Source organism: Triturus cristatus, chromosome 2_1 (assembly GCF_964204655.1).
Source record: "Triturus cristatus chromosome 2_1, aTriCri1.1, whole genome shotgun sequence".
Classification (NCBI taxonomy): domain Eukaryota; kingdom Metazoa; phylum Chordata; class Amphibia; order Caudata; family Salamandridae; genus Triturus; species Triturus cristatus.
In genome coordinates this window covers 1,177,075,171-1,177,102,906 of record NC_140581.1, presented here as the reverse complement: position 1 = coordinate 1,177,102,906, position 27,736 = coordinate 1,177,075,171, and the positions used below count along the sequence as shown (strand labels likewise).

Genomic DNA, 27,736 nt, shown 5'->3' with positions numbered 1-27,736 from the left:
TACAACAAAATTAACAATAAAGGGAATGTGGGGTAAAGCACTCGGGAGCTCCACACGGTAAGACTGAAGCTCAGTAAGTTCCTCAACTACAGTTGCTGTTACAGATACTGACTGCAAATACCCCCATGTAGGAAATGCATGCCAAGGCAGGGTCTGTGGAGTTGACACCTATTGTGATGTTATAAATGTAACTCAAAGACAATACTCGCAGTGAACAAGGAACATCACCTAGGTTGTCAGCTGTGCCCACGGATCCTAGCGAGCAAAAACAGGAACATGCAAGGCAGTAACCGCAAGGAGGTAGAACTAAACACTAGCACAATAGACAAGGAGCTAGCAAGGAGGAGTGCTTAACAGGGAAAAGGAGTAAAGGGCGGCCTGCACGGAGCGGTAACTGCAGCTGCGGCGGCTGGACCGGGCCGTGGAGTTATACAGTGAGGAAGAGAGATACTTGGGACAGCTCAGACAGTGGGCCCAGCGCAGCGGAGTGGAGTGTGGCGATCTTGGGGCAGCCGACGTGCCTGGGACCCAGTGGACTATACTAGCAGCGAGCGGTGGATGGGGCAGAGTGATCGTGGCGGTGGGCCCAGCGGACCGCTTCACTGAGGGCAGTGGGGCTGCTTGCTCCTGTTTGGCTGTCATCCGAGGCCCCTAGAGGGAGCCCCCATTTCTGGCGAGACTAGTTGTAGACCTGAGGAACGGATTCGGCGGGAGATCGCGGGGGGCGACTCGCAGAGGAATATACCAGAGATCCGGGACGGTTGCCACGGCGCTTGGCCCTACGACGACTGATCTCGTGGGGCTTTTGAGAGGACAATATGACGAGAGACAAGGGTGGAGGTTCCACTCGTCATGGCCCAATCGACAAGTTTACTGGTCCCGGGGCGGCGGCTGGCGCGACCGGGGGCCCACCAGACACTATCCCGGATAATGCGGCTCTGACGGCGGCCATAACTCAATCCAGAGATATGTTAGATGCCAAGATAGGGGCGGTTGGGTCCGATGTTACACTACTGCGCCAAGACCTGCGCAACGCAGTATCCCGCATTACGGAGGCGGAGACCCGGATATCGGGGGTGGAGGACGACGTTACCACACAAACAAAAAATGGCCTCCATGGAAAAGATTCAGCGGGGTTTGGCGCTCCGAGTGGAGGATGCAGAAGGACGGACCCGGCGGAACAACCTGAGGTTTGTGGGTTTTCCGGAGGGCTGCGAGGCGGGTAACATGGAGCGCTTCCTCACACAATGGCGGGAAGGCTGGGTCCCCCCGGATGCGCTGTCGCGCTGCTTCGTCGTGGAGCGGGCCCATCGGGCGCTGGCGCAGAAGCCGCCGCCGGGAGCGAGATCACGACCGGTGATAGCACGATTTCTGAATTATATGGACCGGGACGCGGTTTTGAAGCAGGTCCGGGCTCACGAACCGTTGCAATATGAAAATGTACGCATCTCCATTTTCCCTGACTATACCCGCCTGGTGCAGCAGCAGCGTCAGTCCTTCATGGCTGCCAAAGCTCGCCTAAGAGACCTTAAGCTACCATATGCACTTCTATTCCCAGCTCGCCTGCGGGTGGTGTACCAGTCTCGTACGCACTTCTTTGATACCCCAGAGGAGGTCTCCAGGTGGACCGACGAGACTGTGCGACTGAGGGTGCCTACACCGCCTAGCAGGGAATCGGATTCTTCCTCCGGAGAGGCGGCCCGGAAGGACTCGAAGAGACAGCAGCGGATGGGGGACAGGCGGTCGCGCTCCAGGAGGCGCTCGGTGTCGAGGGAGGGGGTGGCGGGAGAAGGTCAGGGACATGGCCGCTGACTTTTGATATCCTGTTGCTTGGAGATTGGTTGGGGGGTTTGGGGGGGGACTTCCAGGGGTCCCACTGTGCTCGCCATAGTCCTTGCGATATACTAGTCAGTGAAACAGAAGAGTGGGCTGGCTTTCTGCCGGACTTGTCCGGGTTGGGATCTGGCCTGCGGTCTATGGACTACGAATTTGGGATCCATTGGATGGAGCGGTACCAGTTCCCCGGTTGGGAGCTGGATACCTGCTCCGCCGCGACAGATGCTTCAATGTTCTTGAGGTATGGGGTGGGGGGTTTGTTTGAGGGGAGTTGTGTTTGGTTTTGTGTCGTACTTGCTGGATGGGTTTCCGATGTTGGCCCTACACCTAGATACAGTCGGCTATGGGGAAAGGAGGTGAGGTTCATTCCCAATGGCTAATGCACAGATAGGGGGCACAGTGGTCCCAGGTCTCCTTCGTATTCTAAGCTGGAATGTACGGGGGGCGCTAGATAAAATTAAGCGCGGGGCGATACTGCAACAGGCTAAGAGGGCTCGGGCAGATATTCTTATGCTACAGGAGACGCACCTTATGGGTACGAAGACCCCGTGTTTGCAACGCTATGGGTACCATCAGATCTTTCATGCGGGATTCACCCGGGGGTCCCGAGGGGTGGCAATTCTGGTGCAACGTAGGGTCCCGTATATACATGCGCAGCAGTGGCTGGACCCGCAGGGTCGTTATTTATTCCTTAGGGGTATGATTGGGGAAGTTCCTGTGATCTTAGGAAGTGTGTATGCGCCCCCTCCCCTACAGTGGTCCCTTGTGGAGAGAGTCTTGACCCTATGGGCAGATATGCCGGATATGTTGTCAATTGTGGGACGGGACTGGAATGATGTCATGGACTTGGCCCGAGACCGGAGTGAGGGGGTGGGCGGGGAGCGGAGAGGTGGCCAAACGAAACTCAGCTCCCTAGTGACTAGCCTTGATTGGGTGGATGTCTGGCGGTGGACTCATGGAGATAGGCGGGAGTACACTTATCTGTCAGCAGTGCACGCCACGCTCTCGAGACTAGACTATATATTCCTTCCCCGGGCGCGAGCTGGTGGAGTGGTACGCGCGGAGATCCTCCCCCGCGGCCTCTCGGACCATTCGCCGATGTCTCTTGTGCTGGATATGGGCGGAGGGCGGCAGACATTTAGATGGCGCTTGTCGCCATGGCACCTACAGTATGTGGCTTATGGCACTCATATGAGGGAAGCTATTGCCCACTTTTTTGCTCCTAATGAAGGATCGGTGTCGAGTGTGTGATCCCTGTGGGAGGCCTTGAAGCCAACTATACGTGGAGCAGATATCTCCTGGTGCTCGGCGGCGCGCCGTAAACGTAGGGAAGAACTGATGCGAGCGGAGGCCTCTGTTGAGGCGCTCGAGCGACAGGCCAGAGGGGAGGGAGGACGACAGTGGGTGAGGCAGCTGCTTCAGGCCCAACAGGCATGCGCAGCTCTCCTCATGGACGAAGCCCGCCAAACTTGGCTAGCGACACGTAGCAGGATATACCAGTGGGGGGACAAATCCGGGAAGATGTTATTCCAGCTTTGCCAGGGTGCCTTCCACGCTCAGACCCTCCCGGGCTTAATTGATGATACAGGGGCCCCGATCACTGATCAGCTTCTCATAGCTGAACACTTTGCTGCTTATTACGCGGAGCTATACGCTCCCCGGGAGTGCCTGTCGCCGGCCACTATAGAACGATTTTTAGCGGATCTACCCCCTAAACAGCTATCGGATGACGCGCGTGATCGCGAAGTCACGTCTTCGTGGCCATGATGGCTGGACACTCATATCAGACTTTTTCCCAGGCTTGGGAATGCTTACACAGGATCCATGGGTTCTAGAAACTGTTCAGGGATTCAAAATAGAATTCCTAGAGGTACCCCTTCAAACTGCTCCCGAAGAGTGTTCAATTTAACTGTAGACCAGCCGAAAGTGGTAGAAGAAAAGGTGAATTTAATGCTACAGAAGGGCACCATTGTAGAAATACCCTTGGAGTGCAGGGTTTTTGTAAGTAGACTCTTCCTTGCAGAAAAAAATGACAAGGGATGGAGACCTGTAATACATCTGATGGATCTGAACAGGTACTTTATATACAGACACTTCAAGATGGAAGGAATCCATCTTTTGAGAGATATGTTTTTAGAGAAGGACTGGTTGGTCAAGCTGGACCAACAGGATGCCTAATTCACCGTCCCTATGGCCAGGGAGTGCTAGTGTTATCTCGAGTTCACCTGGAGAGGCCATCTCGATCAGTTCTGGGCTCTTCTCTTCAGTCTTACTTCTGTACCTTGGTGCTTTACCAAAATAATGAGAGCAGTGGCTTCCTTTCTCATAGAGAGGGGGTATGTATGATTGTCCACTTGGACAATATTCCTATTATGTCCCAATGTCAAGTGCAGGTTCTGAAAAATCTGGATAAGGTTATAACTCTCCTGGGAAGGTTGGGTATCATAATAAACAGGGAGAGGGCTATTCTTATCCCCTCTTGGTCACTATGATTCTTAGGCTTCACTATAGCTACAGTAAAGATGGTTCTGCTTTTACCCTTGAGGATTACCAAGATTTGGAAAGGGATAAGGTATGTACTGAAACAGAAGTGCCTAACCCCCGAGAGCTTTCCAGGCGTTTGGGCCTTTTCTCCTCTTCCATTCAGGCAATTTTTCCAGGACTGTTACACTATTGTGCTTTACAGAGAGTAAAGACGAAAGGACTGCGAGGAGGCTTGTGGTATTGAGATAGGGTATACCTAAATCAGGAAGCCAGATTAGAGTTGAAACGGTGGCTGAGGAATCTGGATGCCTGGAATGGCCAGGCGATCTTTGGATGCTCCCTAGAATTTATTCTGGAGTCGGATGCGAGCCTTCACGGCTGGGGTGCTCGTCAGGGTACGCAAGACACACAGGGTTTTGTGGTCACACACAGAAAGGAGGTCACATTACATGAAGTATTTGAACTTAACTGCAGGCCTTTAAGCTCTTATGAGCTTCAAGCATTGTTTTCAGGACAGAGCAGTTCTTTTGACGATGGACAATGTGTCTGCTGTAGCATACATAAATCAGTTAGGAGGTACACAATCCTCAGACCTATCAGATTTGGCCAAGAGATTTTGGATGTTTTGCTTAGAGCACAGGATCAGCTTGCGGGCACACAAATGTGACGGCGGACTGGAACTCAAGGTTTTTAAGAGATTACAGCAACTGGAAGTTGGACGAGACCTATTTTAGGAGTCTGTCTCAGTTGAGGGGTCCATTGGAGGTAGATATTTTTATGAGCAGGCTGACATCTCAACTGAAGTGATACTTCAGCTGGGTCCCAGACCAGAGTGCTCTGGCAGTAAACACATTCCTACAGAGTTGGAAGGGGACCCACACTTACGCTTTTCTTCTATTCACAATGTTTCGGAGAGTTCTTTAGGAGGTGAGACAGGAGAGGCTCTCTTGTGTTGATAACTCCATTTGACATGGTTTCCAATCACCTAACAGCTGGCCTGCAACATACTGTTTTTTCTGCCTGCAGAGGGTGGTTCTCTTAAGAGACACAGTTGGAAGGGGACATCTCCTGGTTCTGACAGGAACTATGAGCCTTCTTGCCTGGTGGATATCAGGAGATTTAGAGATATGTCAGGCCTTTCGGGAAGAGCTGAGGAACTCCTTCAGGAGTCCTGGGTTCCAGAAACCCGCAGTTGATACAAAGGAATATGGAAAACATGGGTACATTGGAGCTTGGAAAGGAACTTGGATCCCCTGGAGGCTCCTAAAGTTGAAATAGTAAATTTTGTTAGTGGAACAGTTCGACAGGGGCCTCAGTTACCGAAAGCTTAACTGCTATATAGCTGCAGTTTCGGCCGTTCATGCTTTAGCAAATGGCAGAAACGTTGAAAAAAATGCCCTGGTCTGTAGGGTTCTTAAGAGTATCAGGTTAAGGAGCCCCCTAGACCCAAGTATGAATCCCTATGGGATGTAAATTTAGTGCTGGGGATGTTCTCATCATGGCAGAGTGATAGATATTTGAATCTGAGAAAACTCTCTATAAAGCAGGTTTCCTTGCTCTGTTTAATATCCTGTCAACGGGTGTTGGATGTTAAATCTTTAGAGGTACGTAACAGGGATTATGATACCTTTGGGTACAGTTTTGAGATTGTTAGGAGAACAAAAATGATGTCTGACACCATATGTTATCCCAAATTTGATTCTAGCAAACAATTGTGTGTTGTAAATTGCATGAAAGAATATGATTCCCGGATGAGCAAGCGTTGTCCTGATGGTACTGACCATCTTTTGATTTCCGTTATGAAATCCTTTAGAGTGGTAACTTCTGCTACGATTGCAAGGTGGGTCAAATGGACTATGCAATTAGCTGGTGTTGACCTTCAGAAGTTTCAAGTTCATTTTATGAGTAGAGATATGGCTTTTGTCAGTCTTTTTGCAAAGGTGGCAGACTGGAGGGCAATCTGAGGGCCCCTGATTGGTCAAATAATCATACCTTTACAAAACATTACTGTAAACCTATTGAGCACGTCTGATGTGGTTTTGCAGGACTACCAACATGCATTATGGTAGCCTCCGGTATTGTAATGAAATACCAATTTATTTTCAAAGCGAGGGAACTGGGAGCTTTTGTGGAGGTCCTGCACAGCGCTCCTAGGGTACACTTGAAACAAAGATAAATGTGCAGTTCCTCAAGGAAGGGAAAGTGAACAGGTCTCTTATGGAATGCCCTCACACACCCCGAAGGATGTCATGCTTCATCATTGGGCTGTGCTCCTCGTCGGGCCGGCGCTGCAATGCCCGACGGGCTCCCGTGTGTAGGAGAGTAGGAACTGCTTCACATGGGTACCCCCACTTTTTGCTGGTGTTTCACTGTTTTTCGACTTTAGTCTGGCTGTGGCCCTGCTAATCAGGATCACAGCCTAGCTGCTTCCTCTCTAAAATGGGTTCCATGTACACTAGGTACATATCTAATTGGATTCTGGAGTGCCTTATAACCCCTAGTATATGGTATACTATGTACCTAGGGCATAGGTACCTCAGAGGCCTACCAGGGGCTGCAGCATGTATTATGCCACCCCTGGGAAGCACTCCAAAATGACACCACAGGTCTGCTACTGCAACCTAGGTAAGGGTGTGCTTGCACCCCTTACTGTGGTATGGGTTACCTATATCACTACCTTATACAGACACATATAAACCTATAAGCCACTCCTATGGCAGGCCTTGACAATCCTGAAGGCAGAGGCTTGGTTTTATGTGAGGGTGCCCCAGCATGAGCTGAGCCCCTTTGCAGCATGCGGAAATCCTTCCTTATACCTGTTCTGTGATACAGCCATACCATATACTCTTAAGTGCATTTTAACCTCGCGGTAAATGCTAACTTTGGAATGGCTGCGTCAAAACATGTCGTGTTTGGTGTCAAACGCTTTGGAATACTACCCCCCCCCCCGCCAGTTCTGGCGGCGGGGGTAGCATTCCACCCCTTCTAGAGAGAGAGACATGTCCACACTGACTAAACCCGGTTAAGTCCTTTCAAAGCCCTGGCATTACAAAATGGATGCCACTGCCACAGACACGGGTCTGGCCTCCTGCTGCTGACCGAAACTCCGGCAGGGGAGGCCTGGACAATTGGTTTCCTGTCACGAGGAGGTGTAACCACCTCCCCAGACAGGCAGCTGTGTATTGGGGCAGGGTGGGTGCATTCACAGAATGCTTTTGAGACACTGCCTGGGGCACACAAGGTGTCCCTGTGCAAAACCCGGTTCAAACTGGTTGCAGGGGCACTCAGCCCCTGCTCTGGTGCGAAACTGGACAAAGGGGAAGGGGTGTAACCACCTCCACCCATAGGTGGGGCCTTAGAGGTAGTCCATCCCCTAAACTTAGTATAAGTATAGAAACCCCGTCCCTAGGACTTTAGATTACCCTGGACGAACATATATCACATATTTCATATATCTGAAACACATATCCTGGACCTTCGACTTTCTATCTCGACTAGAAGACGGAAGAAATCTCCCTTGGGGTCAAAGAGTGATTCCCCTGCTTGGCAGGCACCAAAGAAGCAACTGACTGGTCTGCACTGCTGAAGCTCCCGCCGGACGCCGAAGTCTCTGCATCACCAGAGGTGGATTTCCAGACTTCCCGAGGCCACCCTGAGTCCACAGCAAAGCTGAGGCCCGTGGCTAATGTGGGTAACGTGGAACCGTGACCCCTGGACACCGTGAACTTTTGCTGCAACTACACCTTCCTGGTCATCCTCGAAGTAGTGCTTTGGGCTCCGAGTAGCCCCAGCCTTGAGCACTTCCTGCACCGAAGATTGTTGGCCTCCACTCCACGAGTGACCTGTGGGCCAGCTCCAAGTGCGACCGCTCGATGCTCCTTCGCGATCACTAGCCCATTGGCTAGCAGGTCCCCACGAAGGCAACTCCACTCCTAACTGTGCTTTCCTGGTTGCTCCAGACCTGTGCTTACTTACCCTCGCTGGGTGAGTCCATCAGACCTTGCTGGTCTGCACCGCAGTCATTTCTCTGATTTCCTGAGACTTGCTGGGTCCTTTCTGGTTGCCAACACCGCAGCACTCGACAGACTTCATGGGACAGCTCGAATCCGGCTTGTGGACTTCGTCGACGCCTCCTGGACCTCGTGGCTGAAGAGTCAAGACACCCGACAACTCACCTAAAGCACCCAACATCTGTGGGCATTGGTCCATTCTGCCCTAGGTCACTGGCAAGTGACCCAGACTCTGTCCCCTCTGCTTTCAGGTTCCTTACATCCTAGATCCAGGCTTGGATCTCTCCGGACACTTCTCCTCTTCTCGGCAGCAGCAGTTCTTTGCAGGCTTCCATTGGAATCAACGAAGCGACCCGACACCAAAAGACACCTATACACCCGGCTTCCCTGGATGAGGTAACTCAAGTACTCCGGTACTCTCGAGGGTGCTAGCCCTAGAACTGTCTTAGTCCAAAAGGGTTTGGTCCTAGTTCGATTTGAAGTGTCCCTAATCTTCAAAATTCCAACTGCGACATTCCCCATAGAAAGTAATAGGAACCTGCGGTTGTGTTTCCACACTGCATACGGCTCCCGTGGGTCCCCGATGTCCCTACCTTGGGTGGTTCCTTGGGGTCCCAGCAATTCTAGAGGCGATAGGCACCTTGCCTATCTCAGTCGTGGTTCTTATACCACTATTTTAGTATATGGTTTGGTACGCCCTAGGGCCCAAATGTGTATTTGTGCTTTTACTGATGCTTAAACACTTGCAACTGAAGTACTTCGAACTCCAGTCTCATAAAGAGACTAGAGGGGTGTGATTTATCTTAAATACATATACTTTGAATATATACCTGGTGTGGATGTCTTTTCATTTGATCATTCAAGAGATTATAGACTGGTAAAACAAGCTGCTTTACATTCCTTCAAGACTTAGCCTGAAGGCTGCTCTCCATAGCTACCACTAGGATAGCTTTCACATAAGGTTGTCTTTAACCTATCACCATAAGGGGTTGTTTGGACTGGTACAAGGTGCCCACTAGAACTAGTGGACAGCATATACCAGGCCACTTTCTCACACCGTGAAGGGGCTCTTTGCCGGAGATCCTTTAAGAGACAGCCGTTAGGTGCGTGAGGGTAAGTGAAATAGGTAGTGTGTGAGTGAGTGGTGGAGTAAAATAGGTTTTAGTACTGCCCTAAAGGGAATTCATTTTATTTGTAGGGTCTAAAAACCTAATTAAAAGAAGTGTGAGCCCTGGCTGGATTATCAATGATCCTACAGGGTCTGATATGTGTATGCAGTCGACATGTTTCTCGCCTTCTGCCCCTAGCGCGTCAATCGGCAATTCTTCAGGACCAGAGTCTACTGGAGTAAGTGCTCCTAAACTCTTACACTACCGCAGGGCTGGTGCTAAGTACTATGTTTGTCACCAGCGTAGTAAGTGAGGATCCCGGGCGAGGACCTAGAATCTTGAGACCTGTAAAATATAAAATTGTTAAAATACCAGAATTCGTCTGGACAGAGATAGTATCCACACCGGTGCAGTGACTTACGTGCGTAGGCTGATGTAGTCAAGGCGGATCGTGTTGGTGGATACATTGATAGTGAATACAAATTCAGTAAAAAGTGACTCAGTGTATGACCACGTAGTCCTAAGAACTCCCCACGTTGTAGTACTAGGGACACAATCATAACAACGTGTGTGTGCACTTGGTGCTGGCTGCACAAGTTGGTGTAGTGGGCTTGTGGCATGGACAAAATTAAGTGTCATTTAAAAACAGACAGTATTATAGACGAGCTGCCCTCTGAGCGCGCATAATATAAGTCATGAGAAGATTGCTATCGGTTTGTAGTTATCCCCTAGAGTGCCGCAATGTAAGGGGCCTATCGGTACGTGAGGTAACAGCCCTGCGCATGCAACTCAGAACTAGCGCGTGACTGGTAATTTGCCAAACGGCAAGTTATTTATTACAAATGCACATAGTACACGTGTGTGGCACAGTAACTCACCCCCAGTGATAAGGTCAAGGCTAGACGGGGTGGCCGTTCGAGCACTTTGTTGCTCGCTCTGAAATACATAACTTATAGGGGACCGGTAGGGAGCCGCGAGCGTTAAATAGCGTCTTACCGGATTATTGCAGACATTCACTCAATCTGTCCTAGAGTCGTTGGTACTCACATGAGGGGGGGCGCGCGACTAGTGGTGCTCCTACCCTAGCTCAGGCTCCCGTGGCTGTGCCCTTACGTGTGTGAGTTTAAATGTAGATCGTTATCACGTTTAAGAGTGAGAACTAGACCCGTGCGGCGGGCGGCCATCTTGAAAGTATGTAGTTGGAAGGAGCTTAATTGAGAAGGCAATGAAACATTATTGAACAACCTGTTAGCGCTGTGCCATATCAATTTCTTGGAGTTGCAGTGATGATGGAATGCCTAAGAATGCTACTGCTGATATGCTATCTGCGCCTGATTGGTGTTTTTTGTATGTTAAAGAGTCCCCATTTCTCAATGTTATTATCCACTTGCAGGCTGTGCGTGGGGAATGTTGTGTTTATTTGTTACTATGGTTAGTGGCGCAGTGCCCTCAACGTAAGTGGCAGTCAGGACTGGGGTGGGAGTTCTGTATAGCAGGAGCAGTTACAGTGGATATAGTATTTGGGCAGTATACGTATAGGCAGTGGTCATCAAGAAAGTGGAGACATCAGGTGGGGGCCATGTGGTCAGGGGGTCCACATTTGAGGGGTTGTTCAGTACCACCCATGGAATGTCATCATTAAGGTCCCTTGTATTACTGGAAATTCTGAAAATCCGTTTTTGCTCCTTTCTGAACAGAGCTTACTGATCACGGGGTGTGCTTCCAGAATGGTCCAACAAATGTTGTTGGCCGTGTGGTTGGCTTCTGTGTAGTGTGTGCACATCTTTGTGTTGTTTCTACTACACCTGGTGTTGCTTCGGTGTTCGGAGATTCTGATTTTTATGGGGCGAGTTGTCATGCCCAAATACATGAGTTTGCAGGGGCATGTGATTACATATACACAGTTGCAGGTGTTGCAATTGGTGTGTGTCCTTTGAAACCAGGTGAAAGTATCTGTGAGGGTCACCATTTTGCTAGTTTTGGTAAATGGGCAGACTATACATTGTCCACACGGGTGATGGCCAGTGACTGGTGGTAAGTTTCACAGTTGGTTTTTCTTAGGGGGTTCTTTTCTTGGTTTAGTTCTGATTAAAATATTTTTTAGGTTGTTCGTTCTTTTGAAGGCAAATCTAGGTGGCTCTACTGTGGAATCGCCTATGTTGAGGATCTTCCAATGTTCATTTATGATCTTCTTCATCATATTTGATTCTGGAGTATATGTTGTGACACATGTTATTTGTTTGGTGTCAGTTTTGTGTCTCCCTGTTTGTATTGCGCGTCCTTTTGCATACAGTTTTTATGTTATTGGGATATTCTCGTCTGGCCAGATGGGTTGTCAGCTCGGTGGCCTGTGTGTTAAAATCTTCCAGTTTACCGCAGTAACGTCTAAGTCTTAAATATTGCCAGTAGGGCAGGTTGTCGCGTAAGGCTTTTGGATGAAAACTACTAAGGAGTAAGTGGGCTATGACTGTCTGTAGGTTTTTTAGAGGTTTTTGTTTTCAAACCTGTGGTGGTAAGGTGTAGTGGGTTCTGAGTGAGGGGCAGGATAAGAAGCTGCTGTGCAAAGGTTTCTTTATTTTAATTCTCCCAGTATTTAGACAATAGAGCCAGGATGACAAGCGACGTTCTCTTCCACACCCAGGAGGTTGTGAGGCGGATGTCTTTCCTGGATCCTACTGCCGGGTCCTCGGACAGTGTGGCTCCGTCTTGTCAACCGATGGCACTCGTGAAGATCGGGGAGAAAAGGTGAAGAGGTGTACGAGGTCAGTGTTTAGTGTGTGACAAGGGGCGAGTGGTGAAGGAAACCGCTCTATGTAGCACGTCCAGGTAAAGGGAGTGAAGGTACAGGGAGGGAAACACACCCACGGAGGGATCGGGTAGGGGCTGCGACCCTTAGCTGTCTGGCTTCTCCTGCCTCCCTACCCAGCCCGCAAACCGCCCACGATCATGGGATAGCCACGCTCCTCCGGGAGCGTGGCTGGGCGAAACGTGGTCCTGGTGGCCTCCTGGCTCTGGTGACACCTCCATGCTCCGACTAGCGTCTCCGGCGGCCGCTGTCACCCCCGCTGTGCTCAGATCTCCTCTTGGTTCCGCGTCCTCCATCTCCTCAAGTCCTCTTCGGTTCTCACTTCCTCCGGTGGTGTACCACACCTCCTTCCGGCTCTCGTCTCTTTTAGTTGGTCTCCACCACTCCGCTTCATCGCAGGGGGTGGAGCAACCCGGCACTGTATTCCAGTTAAAGGGACTGTCCTCCTTCTCCTCCTGACAGCGGGAAGACGGGAACGAGTGGAGCTTCCAGCCCCGTGACATAAGGCTTATTAGGAGATCCAGAAAGGGTATTTCTTGTTCGGAGACGTTAGCAGTGAAACATAGGAAGGGGTTCAGACTGTTAACCCATGTGACGAACAGGAGTATGGTGTTTAGGTCTCCTTTCCAGAAGACCAAGATGTCATCAATGTAGCGATGCCAAAGTACGACCTGGTCCATGTACATATTGGTGACCGACAAGATATGTTTGGCTTCAAAGTCCGACATATAGCTGACACGCTAGACTAGGGGCGAACGTGCTCCTCATGGTAGTCCCTTGGGTTTGGTGATAAATTTGTTCTTCAGGACCTGCTTACTCTCTAAAATGGTTTGCATGTACATTAGGTACATATCTAATTGGATTCTGGAGTGCCTTATAAGCCCCTACTATATGGTATACTATGTACCTGGGGCATAGGTACCTCAGAGGCCTACCAGGGGCTGAAGCATGTGTTATGCCACCCCTGGGAAGCACTCCAAAATGGCACCACAGGTCTGCTACTGCAGCCTGGGTAAGGGTGTGCTTGCACCCCTTGCAGTGATATAGGCTACCTATATCCACATATATACAGACACATATAAACCTATAAGTCACTCCAACTCTGGTGGCTGGGGTAGCATTCCACCCTTCTAGAGGGAGAGACATGTTCACACTGGCTAAACTCGGTAGGACATTCCTGATCCCTGGCATCACAAAATGGGTGCCTCTGCCACAGACACGGTTTTGGCCACCTGCTGCTAACCGAAACTCCGACAGGGGAGGCCTGGTTTCCTGTCGAAGGGAGGTGTAACCACCTCCCCAGACAGGCAGATGTGTACTGGGGCTGGGCAGGAGCAATCTCTGGTGCTTTGAAGTCCTGCACTGGGGGCACACTTGGTGTCCCTGTGCATAGTCCAGTTCAAACCGGTTGCAGGGGCTACCTGCCCCTGCTCTGGAGCGAAACTGGACAAAGGAAATGGGTGTAACCACCCCTCTTTCCAAGCCCACCCATAGGTGGGTTCTTAGAGTTAGTCCATCCCCTAAACTTACTATAAGTATAGGAATCCAGTCCCTAGGACTTTAGATTATCCAGGACAAAACTCTGCATCATATATCCTGGACCTTCGACGTTCTATCCTGACTAGAAGACTGAAGAAATCTCCCTTGGGGTCAAGGAGTGACTCCCCTGCTTGGCAGGCACCAAAGAAGCAACTGACCGGTCTGCATCGCTAAAGCTCTCGCCGGACGCCGAAGTCTTTGCATCACCAGAGGTGGATTTCCAGACTTCCCCGAGGCTACCCTGAGTCCACAGCAAAGCTGAGGCCCGTGGCTGACGTGGAACCGTGACCCGTGGACACCGTGATCTTTGATAGCAACAGCATCTTCCTGGTCCTCCTCGAAGTTGTGCTTTGGGCTCCGAGTAGCCCCAGCCTTGAGCACCTCCTGCACCGAAGATTGCTGGCCTCCACTCCACGAGTGACCCGTGGGCCAGTTTCAAGTGCGACCGCTCGATCCTCCTTCGCGATCACTAGCCCGTTGGCTAGCAGGTCCCCAGGAAGGCAACTCCTTTTCTGCTTGGGATTTCCTGGTTGCTCCAGACGTTGCTCCACCCCCTGCGACGACGCAACGCAGAGTGGTGGAGACCAACTAAAAGAGACGAGAGCCGGGAAGAAGTGTGGTACACCACCGGAGGAAGTGAGAACCGAAGAGGACTCAAAGAGACGAAGGACGCGGAACCAAGAGGAGATCTGAGCCCAGAGGGAGTGACAGCGGCCGCTGGAGACGCCAGTCGGAGCACAGAGGTGTCACCAGAGCCAGAAGGCAACCGGGACCACGTTTCGCCCAGCCATGCTCCCGGAGGAGCATGGCTATCCCTGGTACGTGGGCTGTTGGTGGGTTGGGTAGGGAGGCGGGAGAAGCCCGATGGCTAAGGGTCGCAGCCCCTACCCGATCCCTCCGTGGGTGTGTTCCCCTCCCTGCACCTTCACTCCCTTTACCTAGACGTGCGACACAGAGAGGTTTCCTTCACCACCCTCCCCTTGTCACACACTAAACACAGACCTCTTACACCTCTTCACCTTTTCTCCCCTACCTTCACGAGTGCCATCGGTTGACAAGACGGAGCCAGACTGTCCGAGGACCCGGCAGTAGGATCCAGGAAAGACATCCGCCTCACAACATCCTGGGCATGGAAGAGAACGTCGCTTGTCATCCTGACTCTATTGTCTAAATACTGGGAGAATTACAATAAAGAAACCTTTGCACAGCAGCTTCTTGTCCTGCCCCTCACTCAGAACCCACTACATTGGTGTCAGAAGTGGGATAACCGGATACCATCTGTACAACAAAGATGGAGGCACTGATCCAACACCTTGTCAAGGGACAGGAGAAGCTGAGTTGGGCCGTAGAACGGCAGATGAAATCTGCTGAAGCGTACCGGGACATATTTAAGGACACGATTGCAGGTCAGATGGACGGTCCGCAGAATATGTTTGCGGAAAGAACTACAACCCTATTGCCAGAGCCCCGTACCCCACCTCATTCTCCCTCTGGAATAGCTCTGCAAAAAATATGTGGCCGGGGAGGACCCGTATGCGTTTCTTCTAAATTTCGAACGTGCAGCTAGGGCCGGTTGCTGGTCTGCACCGCAGTCCTTTCTCTAAATTCCAGTGACTTGCCGTTGCCAAGGCTTGTTGGGTCCAATCCGGTCGCCGACACCACAGCACTCGACAGACTTCGTGGGACAGCTCGAATCCGGCTCGTTGACTTTGTCAACGCTTCCTGGACCTCTTGGCTGAAGAGTCAAGACACCCATCAACTCACCTGAAGCACCTGACATCTGTGGGCATTGGTCCATCCTGCCCTCGGCCACTGGCTAGTGACCCAGACTCTGTCCCCTCTGCTTTCAGGTTCCTTCCATCCCAGATCCAGGCTTGGATCGCTTCGGACACTTCTCCTCTTCACGGCAGCAACAGTTCTTTGCAGGCTTCCACTGAAATCGACGACGCGACCCGACACCAAAAGGCACTCCGGCGCTCCCGTGGGTGCTGGCCCTAGAACTTCTTAAGTCCAAAAGGGTTTTGTCCTGACTCCATTAGAAGTGTCCCTAATCGTTAAATTTCCAACCGCGACATTGCCCATAGAAGATAACGGGAACCCACGATTGTGTTTTCACACTGCATATAGTCCCCGTGGGTCCCCATTGTCACTATCTTGGGTGGTTCCTTGGGGTCCCAGTGATTCTACAGGCTCTAGGCCTTGTGTCTAGTTCAGTCGTGGTTCTTATACCACTTTTTTGGTATATGGTTTGGTGCGCCCCTAGGGCTTAAACGTGTATTTGTGCTATTACTGATGATTGCTATCTTGTAACTTAAGTACTTCGAACTCCAGTCTCATAAAGAGACTAGAGGGGTGTGTGTTAACCTAAATACATATATTTTAAATATATACCTGGTGTGGTTGTCCTTTTATTTGATCATTCAAGAGATTATAGACTGGTAAAACAAGCTGCTTTACATTCCTTCAAGACTTAGCCTGAAGGCTGCTCTCCATAGCTACCACTAGGATAGCTTTCAATAAAGGTTGTCTTTAACCTTTCACCATAAGGGGTTGTTTGGACTGATACAAGGTGCCCACTAGAACTAGTGGACAGCATATATCAGGCCACCTTCTCACATTGGTGTGCAGCGTGTGGGATTCCAGCTTGCTTTTGTTTACCAGATAATCTCAATTGAATTGATCAACTGAAAACCACTTAAGGTTCCTGACGTACATATAATATCAAGATTAGCTACAGTAAGTTCTACTGAATTTAGAGTTGTGTGTTAAGGGATAGCACACCCTTTCTACAACTCAAGAGAGTTTAGTAGGCCACACTAGTGTAGGTAGTGCAATACACCACACCACATTAGTAATGTCTAACCAGCCAGGAACCAGTGGGTCCCCACCAGGAACCAGTGAGCTCATTCCCTATAAATATGAGGATCTCTCCTTTGCTCACCTAAGGGCCTTATGTTCCATTAGGAAGCTGAAGACAGGCAAAAGTCCATCCACCCAGCATCTCATAAAGGAACTTAAGCTGGATGATATCACAGGGCCTAGTGGGCTTGATGGGATAGACAGTGTGGGTGGGGCAGCACCTGAGGGTGGGCCTAGGGGTGGAAACTCCCCTGACCCTATCTCTGATGCTGACCAGACTGGTGACAATGACCAGACTTTGAGGAGGATGAAAATAATGCTCCTGCCTTTATTCCTCCAGGTAGACCCGACAAAAGGGCTAGAAGGGATAGATCTCTGTCAAGGGGATCTATCCAGTCTAACTTCTCTATAGGGACCTCTGTCTCTTCTCACAGAGGGAGGGAAACCTCCCAGGAGAGGAGAGAGAGACTGCTGAAGTATGAGCAAGACAAGTTCAACCTCAGAAAGCAGCAGATGGCCTTAGATAGGGAAGCCCTAGAGCTCTACAGAGCTAATAAAAAGGAGGGACTAGAGTCCCTTGGTGGCAGCAATTTCCCTAGAGATAGGGAGAGGTCTTATGACCATAGAAACCTAAGTAAGATGGTCCTTCCCTACCAGAGTGGGGAGTGACATCCACAAATGGATAACTGCCTTGGAGAGGGCCTGTAAGGTACAGAAGGTCCCTCAAGATCAGTGGGCAGCAATCTTATGGCTCTCCTTTGCAGACAAAGGTAGAGATAAGCTCCTCACTGTAAGAGAAGAGGATGCTGATGATTACAAAGTCTTGAAAAGTGCACTAATAGATGGGTTTGGCCTAACCACTGAACAATACAGGTTAAAGTTCAGAGACAACCAAAAACACAAAATCAAGACTGGGTTGACTTTGTTGACTGTGCTGCTAGGGCTCGGGAAGGTTAGTTATTGGGAAGTAAAGAGTGTGACTTCAAAGGATTGTACAATCTGATAATGAGGGAGCAGATTCTTAATAACTGTCAAAATCAGCTGTTGCACCAGTACCTGGTAGACTCTGATCTGACCTCTCCCCAAGAATTGGGAAAGAAGGCAGACAAATGGGTCAGAACCAGGGTGAGGCAGAAGGTACAGAACCAAGGTGGTGACTCAAAGAAGCAAGATTCCAAAAACTCTGACAAGGGTGGGGACAAGGGTAAAGACCAGAAGTCTTCTCAAGGGCCCCAAAAATCTTCTTCAGGTGGGGATTCACAGTCAGGAAAGGGTAAAGGCCAAAAGAAACCTTGGTGCAAAATCTGTAAACAGAAAACTCACTGGACTAGTGACTGCACCAAGGCCAAAGAAAATACTCCAGCCCCCACCAATGCCCCTAAGGCACCTGCTCCCCCTAGTGCAGTTACAATTGGTGGTGGGAATACACAGAATAAGGGTGTAGTAGGGTTGAACCTGGGTTCTGATATGGACTCTGGCCTAGTCAGAGTACCAACTCAGGCTGTGCTTGTCAGTGATGAGGGCATGGATATGTTCCCCTTTGTGAGTCCCAGTATCTTGGGCAAATACAGACAGCAGCCTTTAATAAATGGAGTAGAAGCTTGGGCATTCAGGGACACAGGAGCAAGTGTCACAATGGTGACAAAAGATCTTGTGGATCCTGGGCAGATTATACTTGGTGAAATGTACCAAGTGACCAATGCTAGCAATGTCAGAACAGAGCAATCTCTGGCAGTTGTTAACTTCTCCTGGGGAGGGGTGCCTGGCCTTAAGAAGTTTGTGGTAAGTGCAGACCTACCAGTACAGTGCTTGCTTGGCAATGATCTAGAGATTTCAGCTTGGGCTGAAGTGGAGCTCAGGACACATGCGGAAATGTTAGGGATCCCTGCACATGTCTTTGCTGTGACCAGATCACAGGCTAAAATGTGTAAAACTGGACAGGCCCTGGATTCTGGAATAATGGACCAGGTGCCTCACAAGAGGAGGAGCAGTATGGTTAAGGCAGAGCCTTCCCACCTGTCTCAGGATACTGATCAGTCTCCTCAGGGAGATGATCTTGAGGATGATGAAGGAACTGTCCCAGAGTAGCTTTAACCTGACCAGGTTGAGTTCTTGGGGACAGGGGGCCTTCCAGGTCTGGTCTGAGCCAGGAGCAGAAAACCTGCCCCTCTCATGAAACCCTCAGACAGCAAGCTGCTGATGAGGCTGCTGGGAATGCTAGTGGCACCTATCAAGTTTATTTGGCTGATGGAATCCTTTACTCAGAGAGTAGAGACCCCAAGCCTGGTGCATCCAGGAGGTTGGTTATACCTCTGAAGTTTAGGGGTTTGCTATTGACACTAGCCCATGATATTCCCCTAGCAGGACACTTAGGCCAGAACAAGACAGGACAGAATTGTTCCTCACTTTCACTGGCCCCACATGTCTGTAGACACAAAGGAGTTTTGTCGCTCCTGTGTAACCTGCCAAGCCACTGGCAAAGCAGGTGGCACTACAAAGGCCCCCCTGATACCACTACCTGTGGTGAGGGTGCCCTTTGAAAGGGTAGGGATTGACATTGTTGGTCCCATGGATCCCCAAACAGCATCTGGGCACATATTTATACTGGTGGTAGTGGATCATGCCACCAGGTATCCAGAAGCAATTCCCCTAAGGACCACTACAGCACCTGTAGTGGCAAGAGCTCTCTTGAGTGTGTTCTCAAGAGTAGGCTTTCCTAAGGAGGTAGTATCTGACAGGGATGCAAACTTCATGTCTAGTTACTTGACTGCTATGTGGAAGGAGTGTGGAGTGAACTACAAGTTCACCACACCCTATCACCCACAATGCAATGGTTTAGTTGAGAGATTCAACAAAACCTTCAAGGGCATGATCAAAGGACTCCCAGAGAAGCGTAGGCGAAAATGGGACCTGCTCTTGCCCTGCCTTTTATTTGCATACAGGGAGGTGCCTCAAACGGGGGTTGGCTACAGCCCATTTGAACTTCTGTTTGGACACCTTGTAAGGGGTCCATTGTGTTTGGTGAAGGAAGGATGGGAGTTACCTCTCAAGCCCCCAAAGCAAGACATAGTGGACTATGTACTTGGTCTCGGCTCCAAGATGGCTGAGTACATGAAAAAGGCAAACAAAAACCTTGAGGCTAGACAGGAACTGTAAAAAGCCTGGCATGACCAAAAGGCTGTACTGACTGTTTACCAGCCAGGAAAGAAAGTGTGGCTGTTGGAGCCTGTGGCCACAGCAGCTCTCCAGAACAAGTGGAGTGGACCCCACACTATTATTGAACAGAAGGGAGAGGTTACTTATTTAGTAGATCTAGGAACTCCCAGGAATCCCCACAGGGTACTACATGTAAACAGGCAAAAGCCATATGTGGACAGGGCTGACATGGGCTTGCTCATGGCTACTGATGAGGGACAGGAGGAAGAGGGTGACCCACTCCCTGACCTCCTCTCACAGAACCCTGATGATGGGTCAGTTGATGGTGTAGCCTTGGCAGGCAGCCTCACTGCCCAGCAACAAACTGATTGCAGACAGCTGCTCAAACAGTTTAGACACATGTTCTCACTGACTCCAAGTCAGACTACCTGGTGCAAACATGAAGTGGACACTGGAGACAGTCTGCCTATTAAAAACAATATTTATAGGCAACCTGACCATGTCATGGACTGTATCAGGACACAAGTCCAGAAAATGTTGGATTTGGGTGTTCTTGAACCCTCAGATAGCCCTTGGGCTAGTCCAGTGGTCCTTCTGCCAAAACCTCACAGCAGTGGTGGAAATAAGAGAGATGAGGTTTTGTGTGGCCTACAGGGGTCTCAATGCAGTCACTAGGACTGATGCCCATCCAATACCAAGGGCAGATGAGCTTATAGATACTTTGGCCTCAGCTAAGTACCTTAGTACATTTGACTTGACAGCTGGCTACTGGCAGATCAGACTAGCTGATGATGCAAAGCCAAAGACAGCATTTTCAACCCATAGTGGGCACTATCAATTTGTGGTAATGCCCCTTGGTCTGAAAAATGCACCTGCCACTTTCCAAATGTTGGTGAATACAGTTTTCACAGGTCTGGAAGCCTTTAGTGCAGCATATCTAGATGATATTGCTGTCTTTAGCTCCACCTGGGAGGATCACCTGGTCCACCTGAGGAATGTTTTGGAGGCCCTGCAAAAAGCAGGTCTAACTATCAAGGCTACTAAGTGCCAGATAGGACAGTGTCAGGTTGTGTACCTGGGCCACCTTGTAGGTGGAGGCCAGGTTCAACCATTAGAGAGCAAAATCTAGACCATAATGGAATGGGTGACTCCAACTACCCAGACTCAGGTGAGAGCCTTCTTAGGCCTGACTGGGTACTATAGGAGATTTGTCAAAGGGTATGGATCAATAGTGACACACTTGAATGACTTAACTTCTAAAAAGATGCCCAAAAAGGTTCAGTGGACAGCTAGCTGTCAAAAGGCATTTGATGACCTGTAGCAGGCCATGTGCACTGCTCCCATTCTGCAGAGTCCTGACTACTCCAAGGAGTTAATTGTCCAAACAGATGCATCTGAATTGGGGGTAGGGGCTGTACTGTCACAATTGAATGATGAAGGTCAGGATCAGCCAGTAGCTTTCATAAGCAGGAGGCTGACCCCTAGAGAGAAACGTTGGTTAGCCATTGAGAGGGAGGCCTTTGCTGTGGTTTGGGCTCTGAAGAAGTTGAGGCCATACTTGTTTGGTACTCACTTTCTTGTTCAGACAGACCATAAGCCCCTCTTATGGCTAAAACAAATGAAGGGTGAAAACCCCAAACTGCTTAGGTGGTCCATTTCCCTAGAGGGGATGGACTTTACAGTGGAACATAGGCCTGGGAGTAACCATGCCAATGCAGATGGACTCTCTAGGTATTTCCACTTAGAACATGAAGACTCAACTGGTCAAGGTTAGTTTAATGTCCCTGCATTTGAGGGGGGTTGTGTAGGAGAGTAGGATCTGCTTCACATGGGTACCCCCACTTTTTGCTGGTGTTGCACTGTTTTTCGACCTTAGTCTGGCTGTGGCCCTGCTAATCAGGACCACAGCCTAGCTGCTTCATCTCTAAAATGGTTTGCATGTACATTAGTTACATACCTAATTGGATTCTGGAGTGCCTTATAATCCCCTAGTATATGGTATACTATGTACCTGGGGCATAGGTACCTCAGAGGCCTTTCAGGGGCTGAAGCATGTATTATGCCACCCCTGGGAAGCACTCCAAAATGGCACCACAGGTCTGCTACTGCAGCCTGGGTAAGGGCATGCTTGCACCCCTTGCAGTGATATAGGCTACCTATATCCACATATATACAGAGACATATAAACCTATAAGTCACTCCTATGGCAGGCCGTAACAATCCTGAAGGCAGAGTGATTGGTTTTGTGTGAGAGGGTGCCCAAGCATGAGCTGAACCCCTCTGCAGCTTTCGGGAATCTTTCCATATGGCTGTTCTGTGATACAGCCATACCATATACTCTTAAGTGCATTATAACCTCGCGGTAAATGCTAACTTTGGAATGGGTGAATCAAAACAAGTTGTGTTTGGTAAAATGCTTTGGAATACTACCCCCCGGCAATTCTGGCGGCAGGGGTAGCATTCCACCCTTCTAGAGGGAGAGACAAGTTTACACTGGCTAAACCCGGTAGGACTTTCCAGAGCCCTGGCATCACAAAATGGGTGCCTCTGCCACAGACACAGGTCTGGCCTCCTGCTGCTGACCAAAACTCCGGCAGGCGAGGCCTGGACAATAGGTTTCCTGTCGAAGGGAGGTGTAAAAAATCAAAAAGGGAGTGGACCACTTGTCCTGTGTAGCCAGGGTCTTATCACTGTTATTTCCTTCGTAAAAGAACCCTCATAACTATACACAGGTACCAGAGGCGGCATGAACTGGGTTACCGCTTAAGTGTAAAAGTGCAGCATCATCATAGGGTCATTTTTGAATGTACGCTGCCCTCCACCCGGAGGAAGACCTTCTGGTTCAACAGTAGTGTCCAGACATGAAAAACAAAAAATGTGAGAGGGTTCGTATCTAGTGAGTTAAAATCTCTTGGTCATTGTTTCCATAGTGACTTTATTCTTGAAAGCTTGATCAGAGAGTTAAAAGAAAGAAGTGCGGGGTGAGACGGAGTTACTGGTCTGCCGTACTTTTCATGGTATAGGGGTCAACATGTTTCAGCCTTCTGCAAGGGTCTAAAGGCTTTCATCAGGACCGTTATTTGTAGGAAGGCGCTCTGTCGCTCCTAAAGTGAGAAAACTTGTCACTTGTTCTGAGTAGAGGGGTCAGATCAATAGTATCTGTACCTAGAAAAGGTAGAAAAGGTTACTTTCACCAAATTTTCTTGATTCGAGGCCATGATTTGCTGCTTCATGCGATCGTCTAGGGCAACTACTTGTGTGAGGGGAGGTAAGTGAGGATAATATGTAAATACAAAGCAAATAGGCGAAAGCCAGGGGCAGTAACGTGAGGTAAAGAGATGCTAATCTCGGCGGGATGAAATTAAAAATTAAAATCATTGTTGAAAATTGCCTAGTTCATAATGATTCGAGGGGACACGTTGTGGATAAAGAATTACAAAGCCCTGTAGATAATATCATTCAAGGTATGTTTGTAATCATGCGATGGACTCAAAATGTCATCATAAACATCATCATTAATAGCGAGTTGTTGGATGTGCCGCTTATTGCAACGTGAGTGAGATGAGCTTAGTCACATCTTCTAAATAACCAGTCGTTGGTGTTTCTAACAACATGCTACAGTAATACGTCAATGCGTGTTTACCTCAGACAAAGTTAATAATATTCATACGTGGATGCCCGGAGGCAGGCCGAGAATTCATTGCTGTAGTAAATGAAAAGACAAAAGAGGTAAATTAGAAAGACCTTACTTTAGTTTGGACGTTGTTCCAAAACAGCGGCGGCCATCGGAGCTTACCGATTCTCGCACGTTCGGTGTCTGCATCTGCCTCTTCTCGCGGTACACCCAACCAGAATCGTCCATGTAGGCTTACCGTTAAAAGGTGCAGAGGTAGTGGAGGTTGAAGAAGGACTCCACGTTGTACGGTAAAGATTGGCAAAGTGTCATGGTTGGCACGGTACAAATGTGTGTTGGAACCAACAGGAAAAAAGGGGTTGTTACTGAGTGGGATTGTATACACTAATCTAGTCGAGACATTGCTGTTCGTGATGTAAAATTATACTTTGTTAGTGTGTGATGTTCCCTAGGGAAACTATCATGATTGGAATAAGGTATGGTGGTAGAGAAACTGCGACACTCTCATGATTCTGAGATCGAATGGTGGAAAAAGTATTCGTTATGCGTAATTAGCGTGCCTTGGTGAATAGATTAATCAGGTACTGCATTCTTGTTTGTTTCAAATATTCATGTCTGGAATGCTTTAAGTGGCTAAGGTGTACCATGGGATATTATCGTTGAGGCCTTGTTTGTCCGTGGACAAACGGTCAATCCAACGTTGTTCTTTCTCGTACAAAATACGTTCGGCATTGTAGTTGACAGTTCTCAAACTTTCTAGGACTACCCATTTTAGATCACTGGTGGCATGGTTGTTCTCTATGAAGTGTCTACTCATTTTGGTAGTCGCTCTTTTGCAGTTCACGTTGCTTTTATGTTCTGTGATCCTCAATTTTATTTTTCGGCAAGTCATTCCAATATATTTGAGGTCACAGGGGCAGGTGATCATGTAAATTACGTGGGTAGTATTGCAGTTGGTATGTTGTCGCAGTGTCCACGTAAGGTTGGGAAGAAGTTGGATGGTTTTGGTCACTTTTGTTAGGCTGCAGACTGAGCACGTCCCACACGGATAGTGTCCTGTGATCGGTGCAAGATTCCATGCTGCTGTTATGGTTTCTGTACTTGTTTGCAGAGCTGGTCTAGTATGTACTAGAAGATCTTTTATGTTCTTTGTTCTTTTGTTTGCAAACCTTGGTTTAGGCCATTGTAAAGTATCAGAGGTTAGAATTCTCCAATTTTTGTTCACAATCTTTTTCACTGTGTTGGACATAGTATTATATGTGGTGACACACGTTAGAAGATCCTCTGGTTCTGCCCGTGTGGATGTCTGCAAAAGATTTTCTCTCGGTTGGTACAGGGCTCTTTTCTGGCACTTCCTTATGATTTTTACTGGATAGTCTCTTTTGATTAGTTTTTCACCCAATTCTTTGGCTTGAGTTTTGTAAATTTGAAGATTGCTACAGTTCCTCTTGAGTCTAAGAAACTGGCTGAATGGTAAATTGTCTCTGAGAGGACGCGGGTGAAAGCTATTGTAAGACAGCAAGCTGTTCTTTGCTGTTGGTTTGTGGTACGTCTTAGTTTGGAGGAGGTTATTCTCTGAATAGATAGTTATGTCTAGGAAGTCAAGTTTGTGTCTGTCGAAAGTGCAGGTGAATTTTAAGCACTCATCTCTGGAGTTGATCCATATAAGAAAATCTTCTAAAGACTCAGCAGTATCTTCCCAAATCATTATGACGTCATCTATGTAACGTTTCCAGAATTTTACTTTAGTCAGGTACGGATTGTCAGGGTTGTGAATGTATTTTTGCTCAAAGTCACTGACATACAGACCCGCCACACTGGGAGCAAAGGTGCTGCCCATCGATGTACCGTGGCGTTGTCTATAGAGTGTGCCCTCGTATTCAAAAAAGTTTTCAGTTAGAGCTAACTTGCAACACTGTAGTATGAAATGTCTCGGTGTTGAGTGAGTCCAAGGTTCCGAGAACAGCACGTTTTCGAGGGTGTCTAGGGTCTTCTGTTGGGGGAGACTGGTGTATAAGCTTTCCACATCCAGTCCCACTAGATACATGGTGTTTTCATTGTATATCTGGTTGTCCAGTTGATTGAGGAGGTCACGTGTGTCCTTCAGGTACGTGGGTGTTCGTTGTACAAGAGGTTTGAGGAAATGATCGGCAAATTGTGAAAGAGGTTCCAATATCGACCCAATTCCTGAGACAATTGGTCGTCCTGGTGGTGGAGATCTATTCTTGTGTGTTTTTGGTAGGGAATAGAAATATGGTGTTCTGGGTGATTTGGTTATTAGGAAGTCTGCTTCGTGTTTTGATATCCACTGGTTAGTCTCAGCTTCTTCTATCATGGATTTAATGATACTTTGCAGTCTCTTTGTTGGATCAATGGTAATTTTTTCATAGAATTTGTGGTCTGATAGTAGGTTTTGACATTGGGTGTCGTATCCTGATTTGTTCAAGAGGACGATTCCTCCTCCTTTATCAGCAGGTTTGACAATTATGTCTTCATTGCTGCTTAGTTCTTTTATTGCCAGTCTTTCTCGTTTGGTGATATTCATAAATGGTCTTTGGGATAAGGGTTTGATGTTGTCCACTCCTTTGAGAATAGCTTGTTCGAAGGCTAATACTTCTATAGTGACCAGATGGTTGGGTGGACAAAAGGTGGATTTTGGTCTGAGGCTGGTGTCACTTGTTGGTTCATCGTTCTGTTTGTTTTTGAAAAAAGCTTTCAATTTTATTTTTTCTACAGAATTCTGATAGCTCGCACTTGACTTTGAATAAATCTAAAGGGGGTGTGGGGACAAACCTAGTCCTTTGTTTAGTATTTCCTCTTGATCTTGGGTTATTGTGGTGTCCGTTAGATTTATCACCAGGGATTCATGTTGCTGGGGCCTGGTTGGTCTCTGGACATGCTCCTGGTGTATATCTGTCTCTCTTGGTCGTTCCAGGATACTTCTTTTTTCCTTCCTCGTTGGGTGGTCCGACCTCTCCCTAAAAAAGGGGGGCGTTGGGTGTTCATCATAGGGCCCATCATGTGTGGTCCTTGTAAATATGGGTTCATCCATCCCTGAAAGTTAGGTGCGAATGGTTGGTATAATTGTTGTGGTTGGTCATAGAACTGTGGCGTTGACCGATTGGCACCTCGTCGTCGTTGATTTCGTCTGTATCGACCTCTTCCTCGTCTAGGGTAAGAGCCTTCATCGCTGCTCCAATCTGAGTTATTGCTAGATGTTTCGCCAGTGGAGTCGTCATTATAATGGTCAGGTATTGTGTAGTCTTCTCTAGAGTAAGGGTGCATCTTCTCAACTGAGAATTTCTTGAGATCCTTACTCAGTTTCTGTATTTTATTCTGAGTGATGTACTCCTTGGTCTCATTCATTTCTCTGTTGATCTCCTCAAGTTTCTTCTTGTATATTGTGAGTTGAACCGTTGTTTTCAATCTGGCTTCACTTGTTTGAATTTGGATTGTGAGAGCTTCTACTAACCTTGTGGCTGTTTTTATGATTAGGACTAGATAGTCTCTGGTACATTTCAACGCCACAGTTCTATGACCAACCACAACAATTATACCAACCATTCGCACCTAACTTTCAGGGATGGATGAACCCATATTTACAAGGACCACACATGATGGGCCCTATGATGAACACCCAACGCCCCCCTTTTTTAGGGAGAGGTCGGACCACCCAACGAGGAAGGAAAAAAGAAGTATCCTGGAACGACCAAGAGAGACAGATATACACCAGGAGCATGTCCAGAGACCAACCAGGCCCCAGCAACATGAATCCCTGGTGATAAATCTAACGGACACCACGATAACCCAAGATCAAGAGGAAATACTAAACAAAGGACTAGGTTTTGTCCCCACACCCCCTTTAGATTTATTCAAAGTCAAGTGCGAGCTATCAGAATTCTGTAGAAAAATAAAATTGAAAGCTTTTTTCAAAAACAAACAGAACGATGAACCAACAAGTGACACCAGCCTCAGACCAAAATCCACCTTTTGTCCACCCAACCATCTGGTCCCTTTAGAAGTATTAGCCTTCGAACAAGCTATTCTCAAAGGAGTGGACAACATCAAACCCTTATCCCAAAGACCATTTATGAATATCACCAAACGAGAAAGACTGGCAATAAAAGAACTAAGCAGCAATGAAGACATAATTGTCAAACCTGCTGATAAAGGGGGAGGAATCGTCCTCTTGAACAAATCAGGATACGACACCCAATGTCAAAACCTACTATCAGACCACAAATTCTATGAAAAAATTACCATTGATCCAACAAAGAGACTGCAAAGTATCATTAAATCCATG

At 48.4% G+C, this 27,736-nt stretch overlaps 1 protein-coding gene across 2 annotated transcripts in view; it reads right to left on the bottom strand.

The window, feature by feature from the left end:
- The window catches only part of PIGG (phosphatidylinositol glycan anchor biosynthesis class G (EMM blood group)), a 1,313,866-nt gene that overhangs the window by 960,457 nt on the left and 325,673 nt on the right, over positions 1-27,736 (bottom strand). The gene's annotated exons all lie outside the window — the stretch shown is intronic.